Source organism: Canis lupus, chromosome 35, assembly GCF_003254725.2.
Source record: "Canis lupus dingo isolate Sandy chromosome 35, ASM325472v2, whole genome shotgun sequence".
Lineage (NCBI taxonomy): Eukaryota > Metazoa > Chordata > Mammalia > Carnivora > Canidae > Canis > Canis lupus.
In genome coordinates this window covers 26,023,765-26,043,092 of record NC_064277.1, presented here as the reverse complement: position 1 = coordinate 26,043,092, position 19,328 = coordinate 26,023,765, and the positions used below count along the sequence as shown (strand labels likewise).

Genomic DNA, 19,328 nt, shown 5'->3' with positions numbered 1-19,328 from the left:
TCTGAAAATATTTTTGCTCCGCACCCTTTTGGGGGGCATGCCTATTCAACTATTTTCTCTATTTTTCTAAAATAATGATCTGTTTACCTTCTGTCTCTACAAGGGCTAATTTGGATAAGCTGTATGTACCAAATCCACTTCATCTAAATTTTCAAATCATATGCTGAGTTGTGCTATAGTGTTTAGCATGATTTTTTAAAAAGCTCTTTTCTTGGTTACTTTCTCCAGTCAGTTCTAATGCTATATATTTGTACTAATTTTCTCTTTTCTTAATTAGGTTAGCTAGAGGTTCATCTATTTGGTTGCCTTTTCAAACGTCTAGCTTTTTAAAAAAATTATTTCCCTTCTTAAAACTCAGTTTCTGCGTTTGTCTTTAGTAGTCCTTCCTTCTTTCAGTTTATTTTGTTCCTCTGGTTTATTTTGTTGTTCATTTTCCAAAGCCTTGAGCTGGGTATTTGGTTCATGTATTTCTCACGGTCACTAAGGTCCTTCTAGTCTCTAATTAGAGAAGCCCTTGGGGAACCACATCATGTTAGGAGCGAGCGGCTTCTCCACGGCGGTGGACCTGCCAGCCCCGCGCGGTGCGGGAGGCGCGCAGGTGTGCCGGACAGGTGCACTGCCCCGCGTGGTCTCGGGGGCGGGGGGACCCCGGGGCGGCGCTCCCGAGCTCAGGCGGTGCCCAGGCGATGCCCAGGCGATGCCCAGGCGTTATCTCTGCGTCTCCGCAGGATGCTTTGTGGCTTTCCGGCGACCTGGAAAGCCGGGAAAGCAGAGCGAGGAGACCGCGAACCGGAAGGGGACAGACCCAGGACGCTCACGGGCCTTCGGTCTGGGACGCGCTTTACTCCTGCAGCGACAGACTCAGGTCCTGGAGCTGAGGCTCAGAAAGAGCGGGATGCGGCAGAGTGGACTTGGGACCCGAGCTGCTTCTGCAGAAGCCCGCCCAAGAGCCTGCACTCCCCTTAAATACACTTGGCGCGCCGCGGCTCTCCTGCGGGGGTGTAGCTCAGTGGTAGAGCGCGTGCTTAGCATGCACGAGGCCCCGGGTTCAATCCCCGGCACCTCCACTTTTGTTCCTGCCTCTTTGCTGCCGGTACCAGTGCTGCCGGCCCCGCGCTATCCTGGCTCGGCCACGCCGGGTGGGCTGGGGGCGGGGGGAGCGGGCAGGCAGGTGGCGGGCAAGACCGCGCAGCAGCCTTGGCTTCATTTTGCGGGATTAAGAGCAGGAAAGGAGAGCTGAGGACGGAAAGGCCCAAGGGGAGAAACACAGGCGCTCAGGCCACTTTCCCGGGTCCTTTGGTTCCTGGCCGTGGTGCCACAGTCACTGCGTCTGCTGCCGTCCACGCAGGTGCCGCGCCGCCGGGAGGCGTTTGCCCAGGATCCCAACAGTCACACTGATGTCCAGGTTGGTTCTGTCCTAGATCCTAACCGAGGACTGCCATGAACTAGATGCTGCGGTTATTCGACCCAAGGCTGGTGCGCCCTCCATCAGCGCGATCCCTGGACCAACAGTGGGTGGCATCTGAGAGCTGGGTGGAAATGCGGGTGTCCCCTCCACTCCGGACCTTCTGAACTAGAACCTGGATCCCCAAGTGATTCCTTTGCACGTTAACCTTTGAAAAGCACTGGTTTGGGGGCTGGGGCAGGGCTCTGTATTTTAATTTTTTCCCCAATTTCCTATTTCAATGTAGGGAAAATAATTGCAAAGATGTACTTCTATTGTTGAACCATTTTGTGTTCTAATAATTGACCTTGTTCTCTGCCATGGTAATATAGTATTTATGAATTTTTTTTTCAATCAACATACATAGTTGAATTTGGTGTGAAGTTTCTTAATTTTTAATAAAATGTTGCAAGTTTTGCACTCAAGACTGTGCTAACTTCCAATGAACTGGGAACTTTGTATCTTTGTCTCTGCTCAGCAAGATTTTAAGTAGGATAGTATCTTGCAATCATTTCCATACTCAGAGCTGGCTCTTCCTCATCAAATCTTTAAGAACTTTGGTATTAGCCTGCTTTTGGGTATTAGGCCTTGTGATAAATTTTGAAGATACAAAACCCTTAGCAACCACAATGGAAGTGTGGGCTGAAGGATTGTGCATTGATTGGGGGAGCCCTGGTTCCCTGAACAAAGACAATGTCACAACACCTCTTTCCCTGTGATTCGATTAGGGAATTTCAAAGGAGAAAATAACTTCCAAGGGAAATTCTTTCTCAAAGTAAGATGTCCTGGCTTTGGAATTTACTTCTCCATAAAAGAGTCAGAACTAGTGCTCAGGAGCCAGACTTTCTTTAATGGGAGCAACAGTCACTTTCTGTTCTGCTGACATAGTTTCTCTTTTTTTATCAAGGTACAATTTTACAGTATCTTCCTGCCACTTATACCCAACATGTCAGGAGGAAATTATTCACATGCTCCAACTATGGGAATTCATCAAGTTGCAAAAAGAAAAAAAGGCAAAATTTGAGAAAGAATATAATGAATTGGGGATCCCTGGGTGGCTCAGTGGTTTAGTGCCTGCCTTTGGCCCAGGGCGTGATCCTGGAGTCCCAAGGATCGAGTCCTAGGATCAAGGATCGAGGATCGAGTCCCAAGATCGAATAAAATCTTAAAAAAAAAATGTAATAAATCATCACTATGGCTTTTCTGGATTATATTAGGACTCAGGCCCAAAAATTTTAAAAATGTCCTTCCTTCTAACCATAAACTTCTCCATGGAAATCCACTTCTGTGATTTATTTTTTTTATTTTTAAAAGATTTTATTTATTTATTCATGAGAGACACAGCGAGACAGAGGCAGAGACACAGGCTGAGGGAGAAGCAGGCTCCCTGCAAGGACTTGATTCCAGGATCCGCACTGGGCCAAAGGCAGACCTCAATCACCGAGCACCCAGGCATCTCCACTTCTCTGATTTAAAGAGGAAAAGGATATGGTGAAAAAGCCAAGAACTTAGTATGAGGAAGCTATGGGAAATATCAGACAGACATTTCTAAAATTGTAAGCCAATAAAAAACAAATAACGTGATGACTGAGGTACTTCTTTGTAAGCAAGTTGGATCTAACTTTGACTCAGGATAAAAGTGACTCATTTTAAAGTACATTGTAGATGAATTCTGGATATTCAATCATGTTTTATTTGGGTGTTCTATCTTTCAACAAGCTTATATCTTGTTTAGCTTTCTCAGGGAGAAATTAAAGATTAAGAAACTCTTAGAGGAAAGAAGATGTGGCTACATGTGGGACCCTCTGTGAAGGGGCTAGAGGGAGCAGTTGTCTGGGAATGTGGGAGCAGACACAATTCCTCAGGCCCAGTAGTCATCGCAGTGCTTTCTTTTTTTCAAAGACACATTTAATTGGTGAAAAAAAGATTATTTAATCGTTTACTGCCTAGTGTAGAAACACTTCCTTCATATTCAATGAAGGTGGGAAACTTGGAGCAATATAACTAATCTTCCCTGTCCATGTTAACAAGTTGAGACATTGTAAGCACACACACACACACACACACACAAATCCTAAGTGTGGATTCAAACTCTGGAGCACAACATAAAAGCTCTTTACATGAAACATCCACTTTTTTTAGTCTGTCAGCTTCTTAGAAATGGCATCTAACCAGTTACAATTTTTTCCCCTGGTCCTAATGTATTAGAAATGCACTTGATATGTCTTCAGCTTTCCTGAGATAAATGGTTATTTCATAAGAAGAATCCTATTTGAAACTCCTTCTACTATTTCCCTATGAAGTATTTCAATAATGCTATGGACAGAGAGCCTGAAAGTTGTCACAGAAAATTAATAAACAATTACGGTGTTCGCTGTACCTTCGGGTAAACAGAAACAAAAAAACAAAAACAAAAACAAAACCCCAAACCTGTTTGTGAGGAACTTCTAGCAATCTAACTGGCATGTAGTTTTCTCTAGGAGCAATGTAAAAGCTTGAAAGGGAACTTTCTCAATTGTTCAAACTTTCTCACACCATCCAACAGCCACTCATCCTCCCAACACTTACGCCAGCTTGCAGATTCTGCAGGTGCCACTTCTCTAGCACTTAATTCCAGCGGAATCTGCCACTTCCCTTTCCTCCTATTCTACCAGCCCCAGGAGCACACCAAGAGAGCAATTCCACCAACCCCATCAGGTCCTTTCAATTTCAAGAGACTCAATGATATACTAATATAGCAAAGACATAAGATGAAAGAAGAGAGGACACTTGCTAGGAGCCTGGTACCAGGAAATGAGTCTTTGGAGTAGGGGTGGAGGTCTTCCATGGAAGTTTCTGGGCTGTGGTGCTAACCAGTGTTAGCGTTCAAGAACAGTTCAAGAACAGTTTGGAAAGAAGCCTTTTTTTTTTTTTTTAAGTTTTCACAACCATCAACAAATGAGTTCCTGACTCTCAATCTTCTAGGACACTTTCAGTTCTACTCACTAGGACACTTGTGCCCTCCGTACACACCCACCCCCAAGTACTCAGGACTGAGCACAGGGCGGGGCCCGGTGCCACGTCCACACGCCGGCGACCCGCCCGCTGCATCCGACCTGCCCCCCACCCACCTCTTCCCCTCCATGCCCCCTGCGCCCCCCTGCACTCATGACAACACATCTGTCCCACGGACCCCGTCTGTCGAACGGCTGTTCTCTCTCGCGTGCCTCGCTCTGTGAAGCGGGTGGGTCTTTCCATGCAGTGTCTGGACACCCACGAACTTGCTTAAAAAGCCCCACGTTCTTTCCATCCCGAGTCTGTCCAATTCGCGCTGTAACCCTCCGGAACCTGGGCGATCCCTCCAGCCTTCCCACGCCCTTCGGGCTGCAGGAGCACAGGAGCCTCCGCTAGAGGCGCCCATCAATTGCCTGCGGCTGGATGGCTCACCGCGGGTTTCCCCCCAAAGTCCTGCCCTGACCCTCCCCGTGGTGCCCCAGTAAACCAACAAGGGTTTATCCCATTGCTCGGCTTCCCGACAGATGCTTCCAGTACCTTGTATTCCCCGTACGGTTTCGTTTGCTAAACATCAGTACCCCCCGCCCCGCGGACTCCCTGGGGCTCTGTCTAACCAGGAGTCACGCATCCTGCGCCTCCAGCCCTTGCTGCTGAGGGGACGGGCTCCAGAGTTGTGGGGAGGAGCGCCCGGAATGCAGCAAGGAGGTGGGAGACTAGTGAGAGCACCCCCCCGCCCCCTCCCCAGGAACCAGAAACGGGTGCAGCTTCCCACGTACAGGGCCGGGCATCTCCAGCCGCCGGCGCCGGATCCCTTTAAGAAGTGATGCAGGTTGCGCCATCCTACTTTCTTACTTCCCTTGCTTGTGGGTTCCCCCTGCTCACCAGAAAAGCAGACACTTTACCCAAGACGTTCATTTTGACGCTACAGTGTGGACCCCACGAGCCTCGAAACCCTCCGAGGTTGCTGCGGACTGGACGCCCGGCGCCGGGCAGCTTCCTGGGGGCAGATGCAACTTGTTGCCGCACCGGCACCGGGCGGAGCTGAGGATCACAGCGGCTTCCGACCCCGGACCCCCAAGCCCCGGAGGCTCTCCCAGCTCCGGCCGGCGCCCCAGTGCTTGCCTTCAGGTCGTCTGCCCTCGCCCCTGCGTAGGGGAAACCTCCCCCTACCTCTCTTGCAGGGACGCCTGGGGTTACATTGGGCCCCTCGCACAACCCAAGGCAAGATCCCCATTTCCAGAGCCCTAATGTAATCACACCTGCAAAGACACTTCCATGGGAACACATGCTAGGGATTGACAACTGCTATCTTTTCCTGTTTTCTGTGAAGTTTTTGGGAGGAGGAATCAAAACTCTGACTCTTCTACTTGTCTCCTCTCTCCATCACCAAAAGTTTGGTCCAACAACAAGAGGAGGATACTAGGTGAATAAGTGGGGCGATGCTACCACAAAATGACAGCTGTTGAGAAGCCAGCATCCTGCCAAACATTAAAACAAACAAACAAAAACTGCTTTAAATAACTCAGTCTGCATGTGCCCAAGTGCTATTTCATACTATTCAATTTCCTTTCATTTTATCACTCTCTTCTTTTCTATCTCTACATAACAGTATACTGGGAAATAGCAGTTAACATCAAACATGCAGCTATGAAGAAAAAGCAGAAGAAAACTTTTGGAATGTGTCAAAATGGAAATTATTAGCTGCCAAACAAGAAGACAAATAGTTCATAGATGTCCAAAACATTTTCACCGTAGTAAATGAAAGAACAGTCATTTCCTCTACCAATTCTTGTCCATACTTTTGTTCTGCATTTTCCAGGGACTTCTCAAAATTTCTAGTCCATTGAAGGCCTCACTAAAGAGCTGATATTGTTTCAGTCCAAAACTATCTGTGCCCATCATTGTCCCCAAACAAAGAAAGGGAAGAGTGTTGTCTCCTATATTCACTCTTTCTTTCCCAACCAGAACAGCCCCTCTTTGCTTCCCAGCTGAGAAAGAAATTCAATCTCTTTCAGATGTCCTTAGTGTGAAAGGAGTGTGAAAGGGAAAGAAGAAAACATCTGCTAAATTTTAATATCATAAATTGGCAAATTTGCATTCTAGCTTCTGCTTAGCAATATTTTAAATAGGATGGGAACCACCTGAGAAGCACAAACTGTCCAGAGGTTGGGATCATTTCAGAACACTGTGTGCCTCTCCCTCCATAACCAACAAATCTATCTATCTATCTATCTATCTATCTATCTATCTATCATCTATCTATCTATCTACCTTTCTACCTAGAGACATTATTATTTTTCTAAACGATTTGAAAACCATTTTTGGACAGTATGTCTTTTTTATCCACAATCTTTTTATTGTAAACTTCCATCATAATCCTTTTGTTATATATGTCAGCATATATTTCTTAAGAGCAAGAGCAGTTCCTTACCACAGCACAAACTTTGAATTCAGGAGATTTAACACTGGCAAAATAGTACTAATAGTAATAGTACTATTACTATCTAATATACAGTCTATATTAATTTAAACTAATTTTACTGGGATCCCTGGGTGGCGCAGCGGTTTAGCGCCTGTCTTTGGCCCAGGGCGCGATCCTGGAGACCAGGGATCGAGTCCCACGTCGGGCTCCCAGTGCATGGAGCCTGCTTCTCCCTCTGCCTGTGTCTCTGCCTCTCTCTCTCTCTCTGTGTGCCTATCATAAATAAATAAAAATTAAAAAAAAATAAACTAATTTTACTAACAAAATATTTTATAGAAATTTCTATCCCAGGGCAACCCTGTCGAGAGAGACCCCTCTCACTTCTGAGAGCTTTCTCTGTATCTTTGCTTAATAAACTTCTATTGCTTTGCTCACAAAAAAGAAAAAAAAGAAAAGAAATTTCTGTCCCCAACTAGGGTCAATTTCAGCATCACTTATGAATTTAGTTATTCTTTAGTCTTTTAAAATCTGGAATAGATTCTCAAGCTTCTTGTTTTTCATGTTTCTGAACATCATATGCCAATGATTTTGTAAAATGTTTTTCAATTTATGTTGTGATTAGACCAGACTCAGATTGTGAATATTTGGGATGAGTATCACAGAACTGGTATTTCCCTCCAACACACCAGGAGGCATGCGATGTCAGTTTTTCCCATTATTAGTGATGTTTGCTTTAATCACTTGGTTAAGGTTGTGTTCACCAGGGTTTCTTCCCCTTATCATTTCCCCTCTAATGAGTAAGTAAACTATAAGGAAATACTCTGAGACTATATATAATCCTGATCCCCATCAAAAATTTACCTATGTTTTTAGCATTGATTTATGAATTTTACATGAATCTATTCTTGTTCTGATGGCAGCAAGGTGGTGAGTTTCTAACCTTATTATTACTTTTTTACAGTTCACACGCCACCATAAGGAAAATTTTCCCTTCTTCCATATTTATTTATTTAAGTATCCAAGGATTATAATCACTTGTCATTATTCATGCTCAGAGTATGTCCAATTTGACGAGTGAGAGGCCCTTCAAGTTGGCTTCTTTAAAGATTTTATTTATTTATTCATGAGTCACACACACACACACACAGAGAGAGAGAGAGAGAGAGAGGCAGAGAAACAGGCAGAGGGAGAAGCAGGCTCCAGGGAGGGAGGCTGATGTGGGACTCGATCCTGGGAGTCCAGGACCAGGCCCTGGGCCAAAGGCAGGAGCTAAACCGCTGAGCCATCCAGGGATCCCTGTCCCCATCATTTTTAAGCATCTACATTCTAGCACAGAAAGATACCTTAGGTTTATCTTTGGTCTTACTCTCACAATTCAACACTTCTGTCCATCCCTGAAGCTGTTAATTCATGCCTTATGAATGTCTTTTGAGAAATAGTTTTTGGACTATTGGTGCTTAGATTCAGAACGAAACCCTTCAAGTGAAACTCTGAGTGCATCGCTCCATGGCTTTTCTCCATCAAATCTGGTCCTTAATACTCCGATGGAGCAAACTACAAATATTATGAAACATTCTAGGTAGGAAAAAGCTGAATTTCAACGGTCTTGTGTCTCAAGTTAAGACGTATCTGCAGAAAATCAAGAGCTGAAAACCGGGACTAGATTGACTCTTTCCCAGAATGGGAGAAGGAAACCAGAACCACATTTTCAAACCTGAGAGACTCTAAAATCTAGAAAACAAACTGAGGGTCATTGAGGGGAGGGGGTAGGAGATGGGGTAAGTGGGTGATGGGCATGAAAGAGGGCACGTGATGGGATGAGCACTGGGTGTTATACACAACTGGTGAATTACTGAACTCTACCTCTGAAACTACTGGTATGTTGGCTAATTGAATTTAAATTAAAAAGAAAGTCACAGTGGAAACTCCTTGGGTTATTATCTGACATATGTCCAATCTTTTGCCTTCCATTTGAAGCTCTACACTCTGAAAAATCAGTAGCCCTCTCAAGTTCCTGAAGGTGTTCTGCCCAGAGCAGCTGCTTATATCCCTTAACACTGAACTACCATGATGCTCAGGGATCCAGGGCCTCAGAAAACAAACCTTATCTCTACATAAGTGGTAGCAAAGGACTCTTCCAGAAGGGGTATAGCTCAGTGGTAGAGTGCATGCTTTGCATGTATGAGGCCCTGGGTTTGAACCCTGGCACCTCTAGGCTTTAACTTCTTTTTTCTTTCCCTTTCTGACCTAACATCATTCAAAGCCAGTCTTCAAAAAATACTGATTTAGCACTCTTAACTTTTTTTTTGTTCTATTCCTGCACATATGGAATGAAAAAACATAACAGATTGTCTTGAATTCCTCCTCTTCTCTGTGAGATGTGAGCCTCCATATTACCTAAGGTGGCTGGGACAGCAGAGGAAGGGAAAGGGAGGGGGGAGAACAGAATCCTACAACAGCATCCCTTGAAGCCGAGCAGAGGCTTGCACAGGAACCAGTGGCACACCTTGGTCCCCGTGGTCCCCATCGTATACTTTTACTGATGAGAGGGAAAGACAAAGAAGATGACACAGCATCTCCTTACCTGCATTTTCTTTAGTTCTTCTTGTTTTCTGGGCCAAAGACAAAATGAAAGCAGCAGAACCTCACTGGCTGCCCTTTCAGGACCCAAGGACCTGAATGGAGAGGGCCATCAACAGCTCAGTGGGACAGTGAGTGGTGGACCCCACCTGGGAAAGAAAGAAATACTTATCAACCCATTCTCAATTGATATTCCATAACGTCCATTTCCCTATATTACTTCACTCATCCTGTTTTCACTATCATTTCAAATCTTTCAATAAAACACTGCCTGCAAATCTCAGTTACCATCAAATGAAGGCCCCCACACGAAGAGGTAGGAAGAGGTTTTTCTGTCACAATGGGAAAGAGACGCAAAGCAAAGACATTACAGGTGTGTTGGATGTCTCTGCAGGTGCAGGAAACCCACTTCCTCTGTCCTATGACATCTGGTTTGTGTGACCAGGGAAGCCCTAGAATTCTGATCCACGGAGGTACCTGCATCAATCCGTTAAGGCTGCTGTAACAGAGTACCACAGACTGGGTGGTTGAAACAACAGAGTTGATCTCACAGTTCTGGAGGACAGAAGCCCAAGATCAAGGTGCCAGCAGGGTTGGTATCTGGTGAGATCTTTCCACCTGCTTGCAGACAGCTGCCTTCTCCCTGTTGTGGTACCCACACATGGCCTTCTCTTCGTGTGCATCCCCCTGGGGTCTCTTCCTCTTCTTATAATAAGGGGCCCACCCACAGGACTGCATTTGACCTTTCTTACCTCCATAAAGGGCCTGTCTTCAAATAGTAACACTAGGGGTTAGGGCATCGGCATATGTCTTTGGAGAGGAGGGGACACAATTCAGTCCATAACCGCACTCTTTTTTTGAGAGAGACAGAGAGGGTGAGCAGGAGGAGGAGCAGAGGGAAGCAAAGGGAGAGGGTGAGAGAATCTTAAGCAGGCTTCACGCCCAGGGTGGAGGTTGATAAGGGGCTCAATCTCATGACCCTGAGATCATGACCCGAGCTGAAATCAAGAGTCAAATGCTACCCCAATGGAGCCACCCAGGCACCCCTATTACAGCATCTTTTAAGAAATTCCAGTGCTTTGTGGTTTCAAAACTGCTATTATCTATGTCCTTATTTCCTGTTGGATCAAAGTGTCTCTAAGAGGAATGAAATTTGTTTCCAGCTTGTCACTTTCACTGTCTACCAGGCTGGGACGTCCTTATTTCCAGGTTCCTTTCTCCAGTGAAAATTATCTACAGCAGGCACTCGGGAGGGGGACTGCCTGGCTTCAGAAATCTGCTTGGCTGCTGACTGGCCATGTGCCCTGAGGCCAATTCTTTGTGATAGGATGCATTTTTTGGAGGGAGATAATGTTGTCATTTCATGTATGTTCTGTTATCTGCTTGTTTTCTCTAGGCATTTTTTTAAAGATTTTATTTATTTATTCATGAGAGACACGGGGGTGGGGGGAGAGAGAAGCAGAGACACAGGCAGAGGGAGAAGCAGGCTCCATGCAGGGAGCCCGACTTGGGACTCAATCCTGGGTCTCGATCCTGGGTCTCCAGGATCAGGCCCTCCCGGGATCAGGCCCTAGGCTGAAGGTGGCGCTAAACCGCTGAGCCACCTGGGCTGCCCTCCCTAGACATTTAAGCCAATAGTGTATGGGGTGATAGAAAGGACACTGAGGTGGGGGACGGTTGTGTGGAATTAGAGCCCTGTCCACTTCCAAAACCCAGGTCCAACCCCAGAGCAATAGTTTAGGTGACTTTGCAGGTCACACCATAGATCTTCTGCTTTTTCTATAAATGAACTCAAATGGGCACCTGGAGACTTACTCTATCAAGATGCCTGGGGTCTGATCAAGCTATTTAGGTCTCTCAGTTAGAAATCCAAACTTGGACCACTCCAAGCCCCTATGGCAAAAAGTGTAACTGTTCTCTCCACTCTTGGGGTTGAGGACTGACCCCAGCTACCTCCCCAGCCCCACTAATTTGGCCAGTTCTCTCGTCTAGGATCAAAATGCTAAAAACTATAATATGAATGAATGGTAATTAAAATATCTCCTTAGGTTAAGTCAGGCATGTGCTGCGGAGAGACTTGTTGGTGGCTCACAGGCCCATCCTTCCTGTCCTTGGCAGAAATCCTGCTCCTCCCCAGCTTTCTACCCTCACACCTGTACTCTCCGCCCTAAGCCTACCATGCTGCTTGTCTCTTATCTCTTAAAGGGCCTTCTGTTCAAGGTAGCTTTGCCCTTTCCCGCCCTCCAAGCTTCCAGGAATCCGACCCATCAATGCAGGAGCCCATTGCAAAAGCGAGGGCAAAATTCTGGGAGACAAAGCTGGATTTCAGAGGCTGGCTCTTGGGAAAGGAGGCCTGAGATGCTACGGCTCAGGTGGAGTCCCCACACCCTACACATTGAGCTGTGTAGACGAGGTAACTGCCTTTCTGAAAACCATTCCAAATTAAAATATCCAGTTACTGCCTCGCTTTCTTATTTTTCATGTCTTGTAGCCCAAGCTCAAACAACAGCACACTCGCCCCTACCTCCGTCTGCGATGCCCAAGCACAAAGACGAGAAATCCGCGGGCGTGGCTGCCACAGTGTGGGTTCCGGGCTTACCAGGCCCCAGAAGATTTCGGATTCCTCCCAGACTGACCGACGGTAGCACCTCGTTTGGGCTGAGGGCGGGAAGCGCCTGTCCTTCGCTCGGGACCGCGGGTGTAAGAACCTAGAGCGGCAGGCAGAGCTCGTGGGGCAGATGCTCCGGCGGGCGGCGGGATTCGGCCTGCGGTGGGGCGCGGCGGTCCTGGTGCCACAATCAGCCCCTCGCATCCCCCCGCCTCGCTCCCCGTGTGTCTCAGAGCCAGAGCCGAGGCGCTGAGGGGAAACCCACCCAGACACAAACCTCGAGACCAACCTGGAGACCAGCCCTGAGACCAACCCTGACACCAGCCCCGAGACCAGCCCTGAGACCGCGGAGTTGGGCCTGGCCTTGGCCTGGTTGGGGACAGCGGGTCTTCAAGTAACACCAGAAACTGGGACTTCATCAGGGAACCACACTCCAGCCCCTGGGGATCGCTCATGCTTCTGCTGGGTATCCACCTGGCGACTCTGGTGTGGTCTCACAGCCCCGGGGGCAGAGGAGAGGATGCTGTAGATGGGAGGATTGAACAGAGAACTCGACTTTTTATTTTGAAATTGTTTCAAGCCTACAGAAAAGTTGCAAAATGAGTACCCAGAAAGACCACATACAGGTAACCCAGATTCATTCGCATTATTTTTCCTCTTCCTCCTCCCTCCAGATGTGAACACTTGCAAATTATTATTTTTTCTGATTTCAGAATAACTTGCGTGCTCTCATCTTATTTCTAATCGTTCAGTGCATGGTTTTTTAAGACAAAGGACTTTCTCTTGTAAATTGCAAAACAATTTCATATTCTGAATTTTTAACAATAGGGATACTATTATCTAATATCCAGTTCATATTAGAATTTCACCAGTCATTCAAAAAAATGCCCTTTAGAGCAACGTTCCCCCAATCCAGGACCCACTTCAGGATCATGTATGGCGTTTGGCTTTCTTGTTTCTCTGATTTCCTTTAATCTGGAATGTATTCTCAAACTCTTTGTCTTTCATGACATTGACAGGTTTTGAAGAATTCATGCCAGTTGTTGAGTTGAATGCCTTACAGTTGGGGTTTATGTGATGTGTCTCTGTGATTGGACCAAGGTTACACACTTCTGGCAAAAATACAAGTGGTTGTAGTGTATTGCAGAAGGGTTTTGCATTTATTGGTGGTATTATAACTAAATGTAAAGGTCCCCCTCATTCACTTAGTTTGAAGGGAAACACTGGAGGCCATACAAGTAAGTACTTCATTCCTCATCAAAATTTTACCCATAGTTTTAAAATAGATTGGTGCATTTTCCTCAATCATAACCATGTTGGGTGGCACACTGGTGATACTTTACATCTATCCATTTTTAAAAAAAAATATTTTTTAAAAGTACTCTCTATACCCAGTGTGAGGCTTGAACTTACAACTCAGCGACCAAGAGTCACATACTGCACTGACTGAGCCAGCCAGGTGCCTCTCAATCTATTCCTTAAATATATTCTTTTTTCAAAAAGATTCTAGGGGATCCCTGGATGGCTCAGCAGTTTAGCTCCTGCCTTTGGTCCAGGGTGTGATCTTGGAGTCCTGCTGGGATAGAGTCCTGCTGGGATCCAGTCCTAGGATTGAGTCCTGTGTCAGGCTCCATGCTTCTCCCTCTTTAAAAAAAAATAAATAAAAAGATTCTATTTATTTATTCATGAGACACACACAGAGAGAGGCAGAGACATAGGCAGAGAGAGAAGCAGGCTTCCTGCAGGGAGCCTGATGCAGGACTTGATCCCAGGACCCAGGGGACCAAAGGTAGATGTTAAAGCACTGAGCAGGCATCCCTAAATATATTCTTTCCCATTTATTTTTCTTCCTTTTTAAGATTGATATATAATTGATATATAAAACTGTATTATTTTCAGGTGTACAACACAATAATCTGTGCAAAATGATATCACAGTAAGTCTAGTTAACATCTATCACCAAAAAACCCACAAAAAAGGTTTTAACCACACACAGTTAATTCTTTTCTTATGATGAGAATTTTAAAGATCTACTCTCTTAGCAGCTTTCAAATATGCAATACAGTATTATTAACTGAAGGTTTTCTGAATTACATATAAGGCATGAATGTGTTCTCTATCTTGAGCACAATGTTTAAGTCTTTAAAAGATCCTCTTGAGAAACTATCCAACACCTTTTACACAAATAGATATTCCAATAGTGTTGTAGGTACACAGTCCAGCTACTGTATTAGACATTTAATAAACAATGCTTATGGTGTTCACGAAGCAAACAGGAAAAAAAAAAAGCCCGACTCCTTAATATGAATGTCCATGAATCCAACCAATATCCAGATTCTTCCAGGTATAAAAACAAAGAAACATCACTGAGTAATTCTGGAAGCTTTCCTAGTTGTGCTTTTATGTGCTCAAATAGCTAAGTACGTTTCTCCTCCTGCCACCAGCGTTTTTACACACAGGCACACACACACTTATGCATCAGAACTCAAAGATCTTTGTATTTGATACTTTTCTAGACTCTTCTTCAGTGAAGTCTGCCCTTTCTGTCTTTCCTATCCTATTTTGCCAGGCCTTTAAGTCAACTAGGGGGAATTCTGCCACACTAATCAGTTTCTGTCATTTTCAAAATAGAATCAAAGGTAGTTTTGCAAATATAGATAAGAGTTCATCATTAGGCAAGTAGGATGAGAAAGGCAAGCAAATACTAAGAATGTGGTTGGTGCTATAAACTGGAACTTCAAAAACAAAAACAAAAACAAAACAAAACTGGAACTTCTCTTGGTCTCTAGAAGTTCCAGGGCACATAAGATTAACCAGCATAAACACCAGGGCTCAAGGACAGTATAGCTAGGAACTCACCTCTTTATTTTCCACAAGTATCATTAATTAATTCCTAACCCCCAAATTTGCAAAGAAACCTGAGTTCTTCAGTCCCTCCACTCCTGCAATCATTCCTTAGTCTGTCTCCAGGTCCACGCACTCTCAAGTTCTGAGACACAGCAAGTTCACAAGCTTCTCAATTCGACACATCCCAAACCAAACTCACCTCCATCTTCTTTTCTCTCCCCCAAAAGATTGACATATAGTCCCTTTCAGCTTCTCCTGTTTGCTAAATAACTTCGCTGTACTTTTATTTCTCCAAATTTCATTCTGTCTCCCTAACTGCATGTTTGTTTCCCTTCTGACTCATTCTCACAATTCTCCCATTCTCTCCATCCTTCAGGCTGCTTTGCAGTTCATGCTGAAAGTCTTAATCCTCTGGGCTACTGATGGAGCTTGCTAAATTGCCTCTGGGCTTAGGGGGGGAGGGGGGAGAGGAAGAGGAGGGGGAGGAGGAGGGGGGAGGAGGAGGGCAGAAGAGAGGTAATTGGGCTCCAACGGAAAGACTTTCCACTCTTCCTCATCTTGTGACTTAACCCAGACCTGTCTCAAAAAATTAAGGAAACTAAAGAAAAAATGTGTGGGGTCCCTTACGTAGAAAATTTTTGTGACCCTGGGTCAGACAAATATCTTGTAGATAAGACAACAGAAGCATTTGATAAATGCAACCTCATCAAAAAATTTTAAATCCTGTTCTGTGCAAAATATGTTTAAGAGAACAGAAAGGCAAGTGTCACAGACCATGAGACAACCTCTGCAAACCATATATTTGATAAAGAATTTACATCCAGAATATATAAAGGGCTCTAAATAATCAACAATAAGAAAATCTGATTTAAAAATAGCAAAATATTTAAGCAGATACTTTGCCAAAGCAGCAATAAGGATGACAAGTAAGCAAAAGAAGCTCAACATCAGTGATTAAGGAAATATTGATTAAGGCCATAATGACACACCATTGCAGTTATAAGAGTTGCTAGAATCTAAAAATGTTAGCCATACCACATGTTGGTTAGAATGCAGAACAAATGAAACTCTCATACACTGTTAGCAGTAGTAGAAAAGTACTATTTTGAAACACTTTGGCAGTTTCTTAAAAAATTGAAGCTATACCAACCCCATGATCCAACCACTCAAATCCTAAGTATGTATCCAAAAGAAAAAATAAAACAATTGTGTCCATACAAATTCTTGTGTACAAATTTTTGTATCAGCTTTATTTGTAATAGCCAATAACTGGAAACAATCCAAGTGCTTAGCTTAAATGGGTGAATGGATAAACAAATTGTGGTATATCCATACCATGGAATACTACTCAGCATAAAATGGAGTAAACTATTGATACGTTAAACATGGGTGAAACTCAAAATAATTATGATGAGTGAAAGAAGTGAAATCAAAAAAGTAAATATATGATCCCATTTGCATAAAACTTTGGAAAATTCAAACTCATCTATAGTGACAGGAATTACATCAATGGTTGCTTGGGAAAGGAGAGGCAGGGAGAAGTAGGGAGTGGAACTCAAACGTTTTCTTCCTCTCCCTCTCTCTGTCTCTGTCTCTGTCTCTCTCTCTCTTTCTTTCCCCTTTTCTCCCTCCCTCTCTCCCTAACTCTCCCTCCCTTCTACCCTGCCTCCTTTTTTTCTCTTTTCTAAACTTTTTTTTTTTTTTTTTTTTTTTTTTCTTTTCTAAACTTTCGAACCAGCTGTAGGGTGAAGACCACTTCTGAAGATATGGAATTGAGGAACCCAACATGATTGGAAATGAGCAATAATGCTTTTCATTTTGCATATAGGCTGTCAAAGTGCTTCCTTGGTTTTCTAGAGCAAGATATCCTGGTCTTGAAGTTGGCCGGTGAGAAAGGCAAGTGGTCTAGAAAGTGAGGAAGAGAGTGATTACAGACCAAAGACACTTGAAGAGGTGGGTGCAGACAAGACAGCCAATGGAAATCAGGTAGAGTGATCTGTGGAGGAGAAAGACGTGGTAGAGAAAAAGAATGAAGGGAAACTCCTAACTCAAGACTTTCCAAAGTGGTTCTCAAAAATAAAACAAAACAAAACACAGGCATTAGGGCAGTAAGAAGATCTTAGAGAAGACTGTCCCTGGCTGGGAAGAACCTAGGAGCAGGAATGGTTTAAATCTGGACTTAGAATTTACTATTCTGGAAAACAATCCAATTTAGAAACGTAGAATTAATTCAGTTAACAGAATAAATTTTCTGACACACACACACACACACACACACACACACACACAAATGGCCTTGCCAAAGAATACAGAAGATACCACATTTCCTAATATATCACAAAACAAGCAGTTGTTGTCCGGGGGGTGTAGCTCAGTGGTAGAGCGCATGCTTTGCATGCATGAGGCCCTGGGTTCAATGCCCAGCACCTCCAGAGGCATTTCTTTCTGTTTTGCTCCACATTGGTACATTCTTTCAGGGATGCCAAGTCCACTTTTCTGTTTTTTTGTTTTTGTTTTTCTGCTCACATGGAAAGTAAAAATGACTGGTGAAACATCAGAAGAAAGAAAGGAGAAGGAAAGACTTATTCAACATCCCCAAATGCAACCAACTTTGTCACCTGGACCATCGTTTTGCAATAGGACTTAAAAAAGGAAGATCCAAGTGAGAGGAAGAGAAAGAGGGAGAGAGAAGGGATGAGTGGAGGAGAGAAGGAGAGGGAGAGACCCCTGTGCAACTTCTTTAGCCAGAATAGCTAATCCTAAAGACAAGAGAATGAGAGAAATTAGGGTGATGTGAGCAAGATCTCATCTGTCTCTGGAAAAACACTTCAGATGGCAAGCCGAATGCCTTGGACAAACAACTGTCCCTGATCCTTTATTACATACCAGGAACAGAATACAGGAATTCAAACACAGGCTTTTGTTTCTTCAGATAAGAGCCTGAAAAAAACGACTAAGGAAAATCCCGTCATTGATCTGCTTTAATTTTGGAGACAAAATAATGTTCATCCCTGGCAATACAGAATACTTCACTTTCAGGCAAATCCAGGTAATGGAGAGGTCTTGGCTTCTAAGAAGTCAACTGTCTCCTTGTCTCCTTCCCATTCGACTGTACCTGAAGATGGCGAAAACGAGATGCTCTGCACTGAATGCATGCTGTGGCAGCAAGAGACCCTCTCTTTCAATAAACCAGCCCCTGTGAACAGTGTTTCTGCTCAAAGATTTTCCTTTGGGGACTAGAGGAAGTGATGCTGTTTCCTTGCACAGACAGTTTACATGATCTGCAGGTTCTGCTTTTGCTTCTTTTGCAATAGCCAGTCTCAGAAGCTGCTCTGTGAGGAGTCTGACTACAGTGGGATCAGCGTGCTATGAGAAAGCCCAACCTAGAACCATGGAGAGAAAAGTGAACAGGAAACTAGATAGAGAAGCACTGATACACCACAGTGGAGCCTCCTCAGACCTTTGAGTCCAACCCTGCTACCAGCTAAATAAAGAGCAGTGAACAGTCCCAACTGGCTCCAAGCAGCAGAAGGGACCCAGCCAAAATTTCTGACCCAGAGAATTGTGAGCAAATGTAATGGATGGTTTAAAGTTGTTCAATTTTGAGAAGTTTGATATGTAGTCTGCTATAATTAAAACAGTCATAGATCAACAAAGAGGGTCAAAGAAGAGATAATCATCTTATCTGGAAGCTCATGGTAGGAAATGAGACTTTTACTTTTGTTCTAAGGAAAATTTAAGACCATAGCAAAGAGTATAAACTTTAAAAAATGAGATCGATGTAGGAGCAATCCCGTTTTTTTTTTCCATTAATACCAATAATAAGTTCTTTATCTACTAGGCTTAGTGGATAACTTTAAGTCCTTACTCTACCCACTTCTAAAGAGCCCTCTCCTCCCAGCCACATAAATATCTGAAATTCAGGTTCAGAGATGTCTGCAGATTGTAATGTGCTTAGGGCAGACATCCTCAAGGGGCGAATCCACAGACATTTAAATTCTGTCATTTCTAAACCCAAACTATACATTTCCCTCTTATTGCCCTACCTATACACAAATCAACAAACCAATAACAACAACAACAAACAATTCTCACCCCTCCTCCTATATTTACTATTCTTTGCAAAAGGTATCACCATCTGCAAAATCCAACCTGCATGCTTTCCTAAATACTAAGTATTAGACTTCAGTAAGAGTCCAAATCCTGTATCAATCTACCTTGTTCCTCAAATTTCTCCCTTGCCTTTCATTGTTAAATTCACTGTTTCATCTATCTCGCAGATCCTTCAAAGAGCCTCCAAAGTTGCCTGCCTAGGTCAGGACAGCGTAAAAAAAAAAAAATCACTGTACTGTACACATTTAGGGCTTTCTCAATCTGTTGCAGTCCTGGATTTGACCTGTCCCGCCCCCACGCCCCGCCCATCCTGCTTTTTA

The 19,328-nt window shown here is 44.2% G+C and overlaps 2 non-coding genes across 2 annotated transcripts; both read left to right on the top strand.

The window, feature by feature from the left end:
* Nucleotides 1-995: 995 nt before the first annotated feature.
* On the top strand, nt 996-1,067 carry TRNAA-AGC (transfer RNA alanine (anticodon AGC)). Its single transcript has one exon. It is a non-coding gene; the product is annotated as a tRNA-Ala (tRNA).
* Nucleotides 1,068-17,255: 16,188 nt separating this feature from the next.
* On the top strand, nt 17,256-17,327 carry TRNAA-UGC (transfer RNA alanine (anticodon UGC)). The gene has a single exon. It is a non-coding gene; the product is annotated as a tRNA-Ala (tRNA).
* The last annotated feature ends 2,001 nt before the right edge of the window (nt 17,328-19,328 follow it).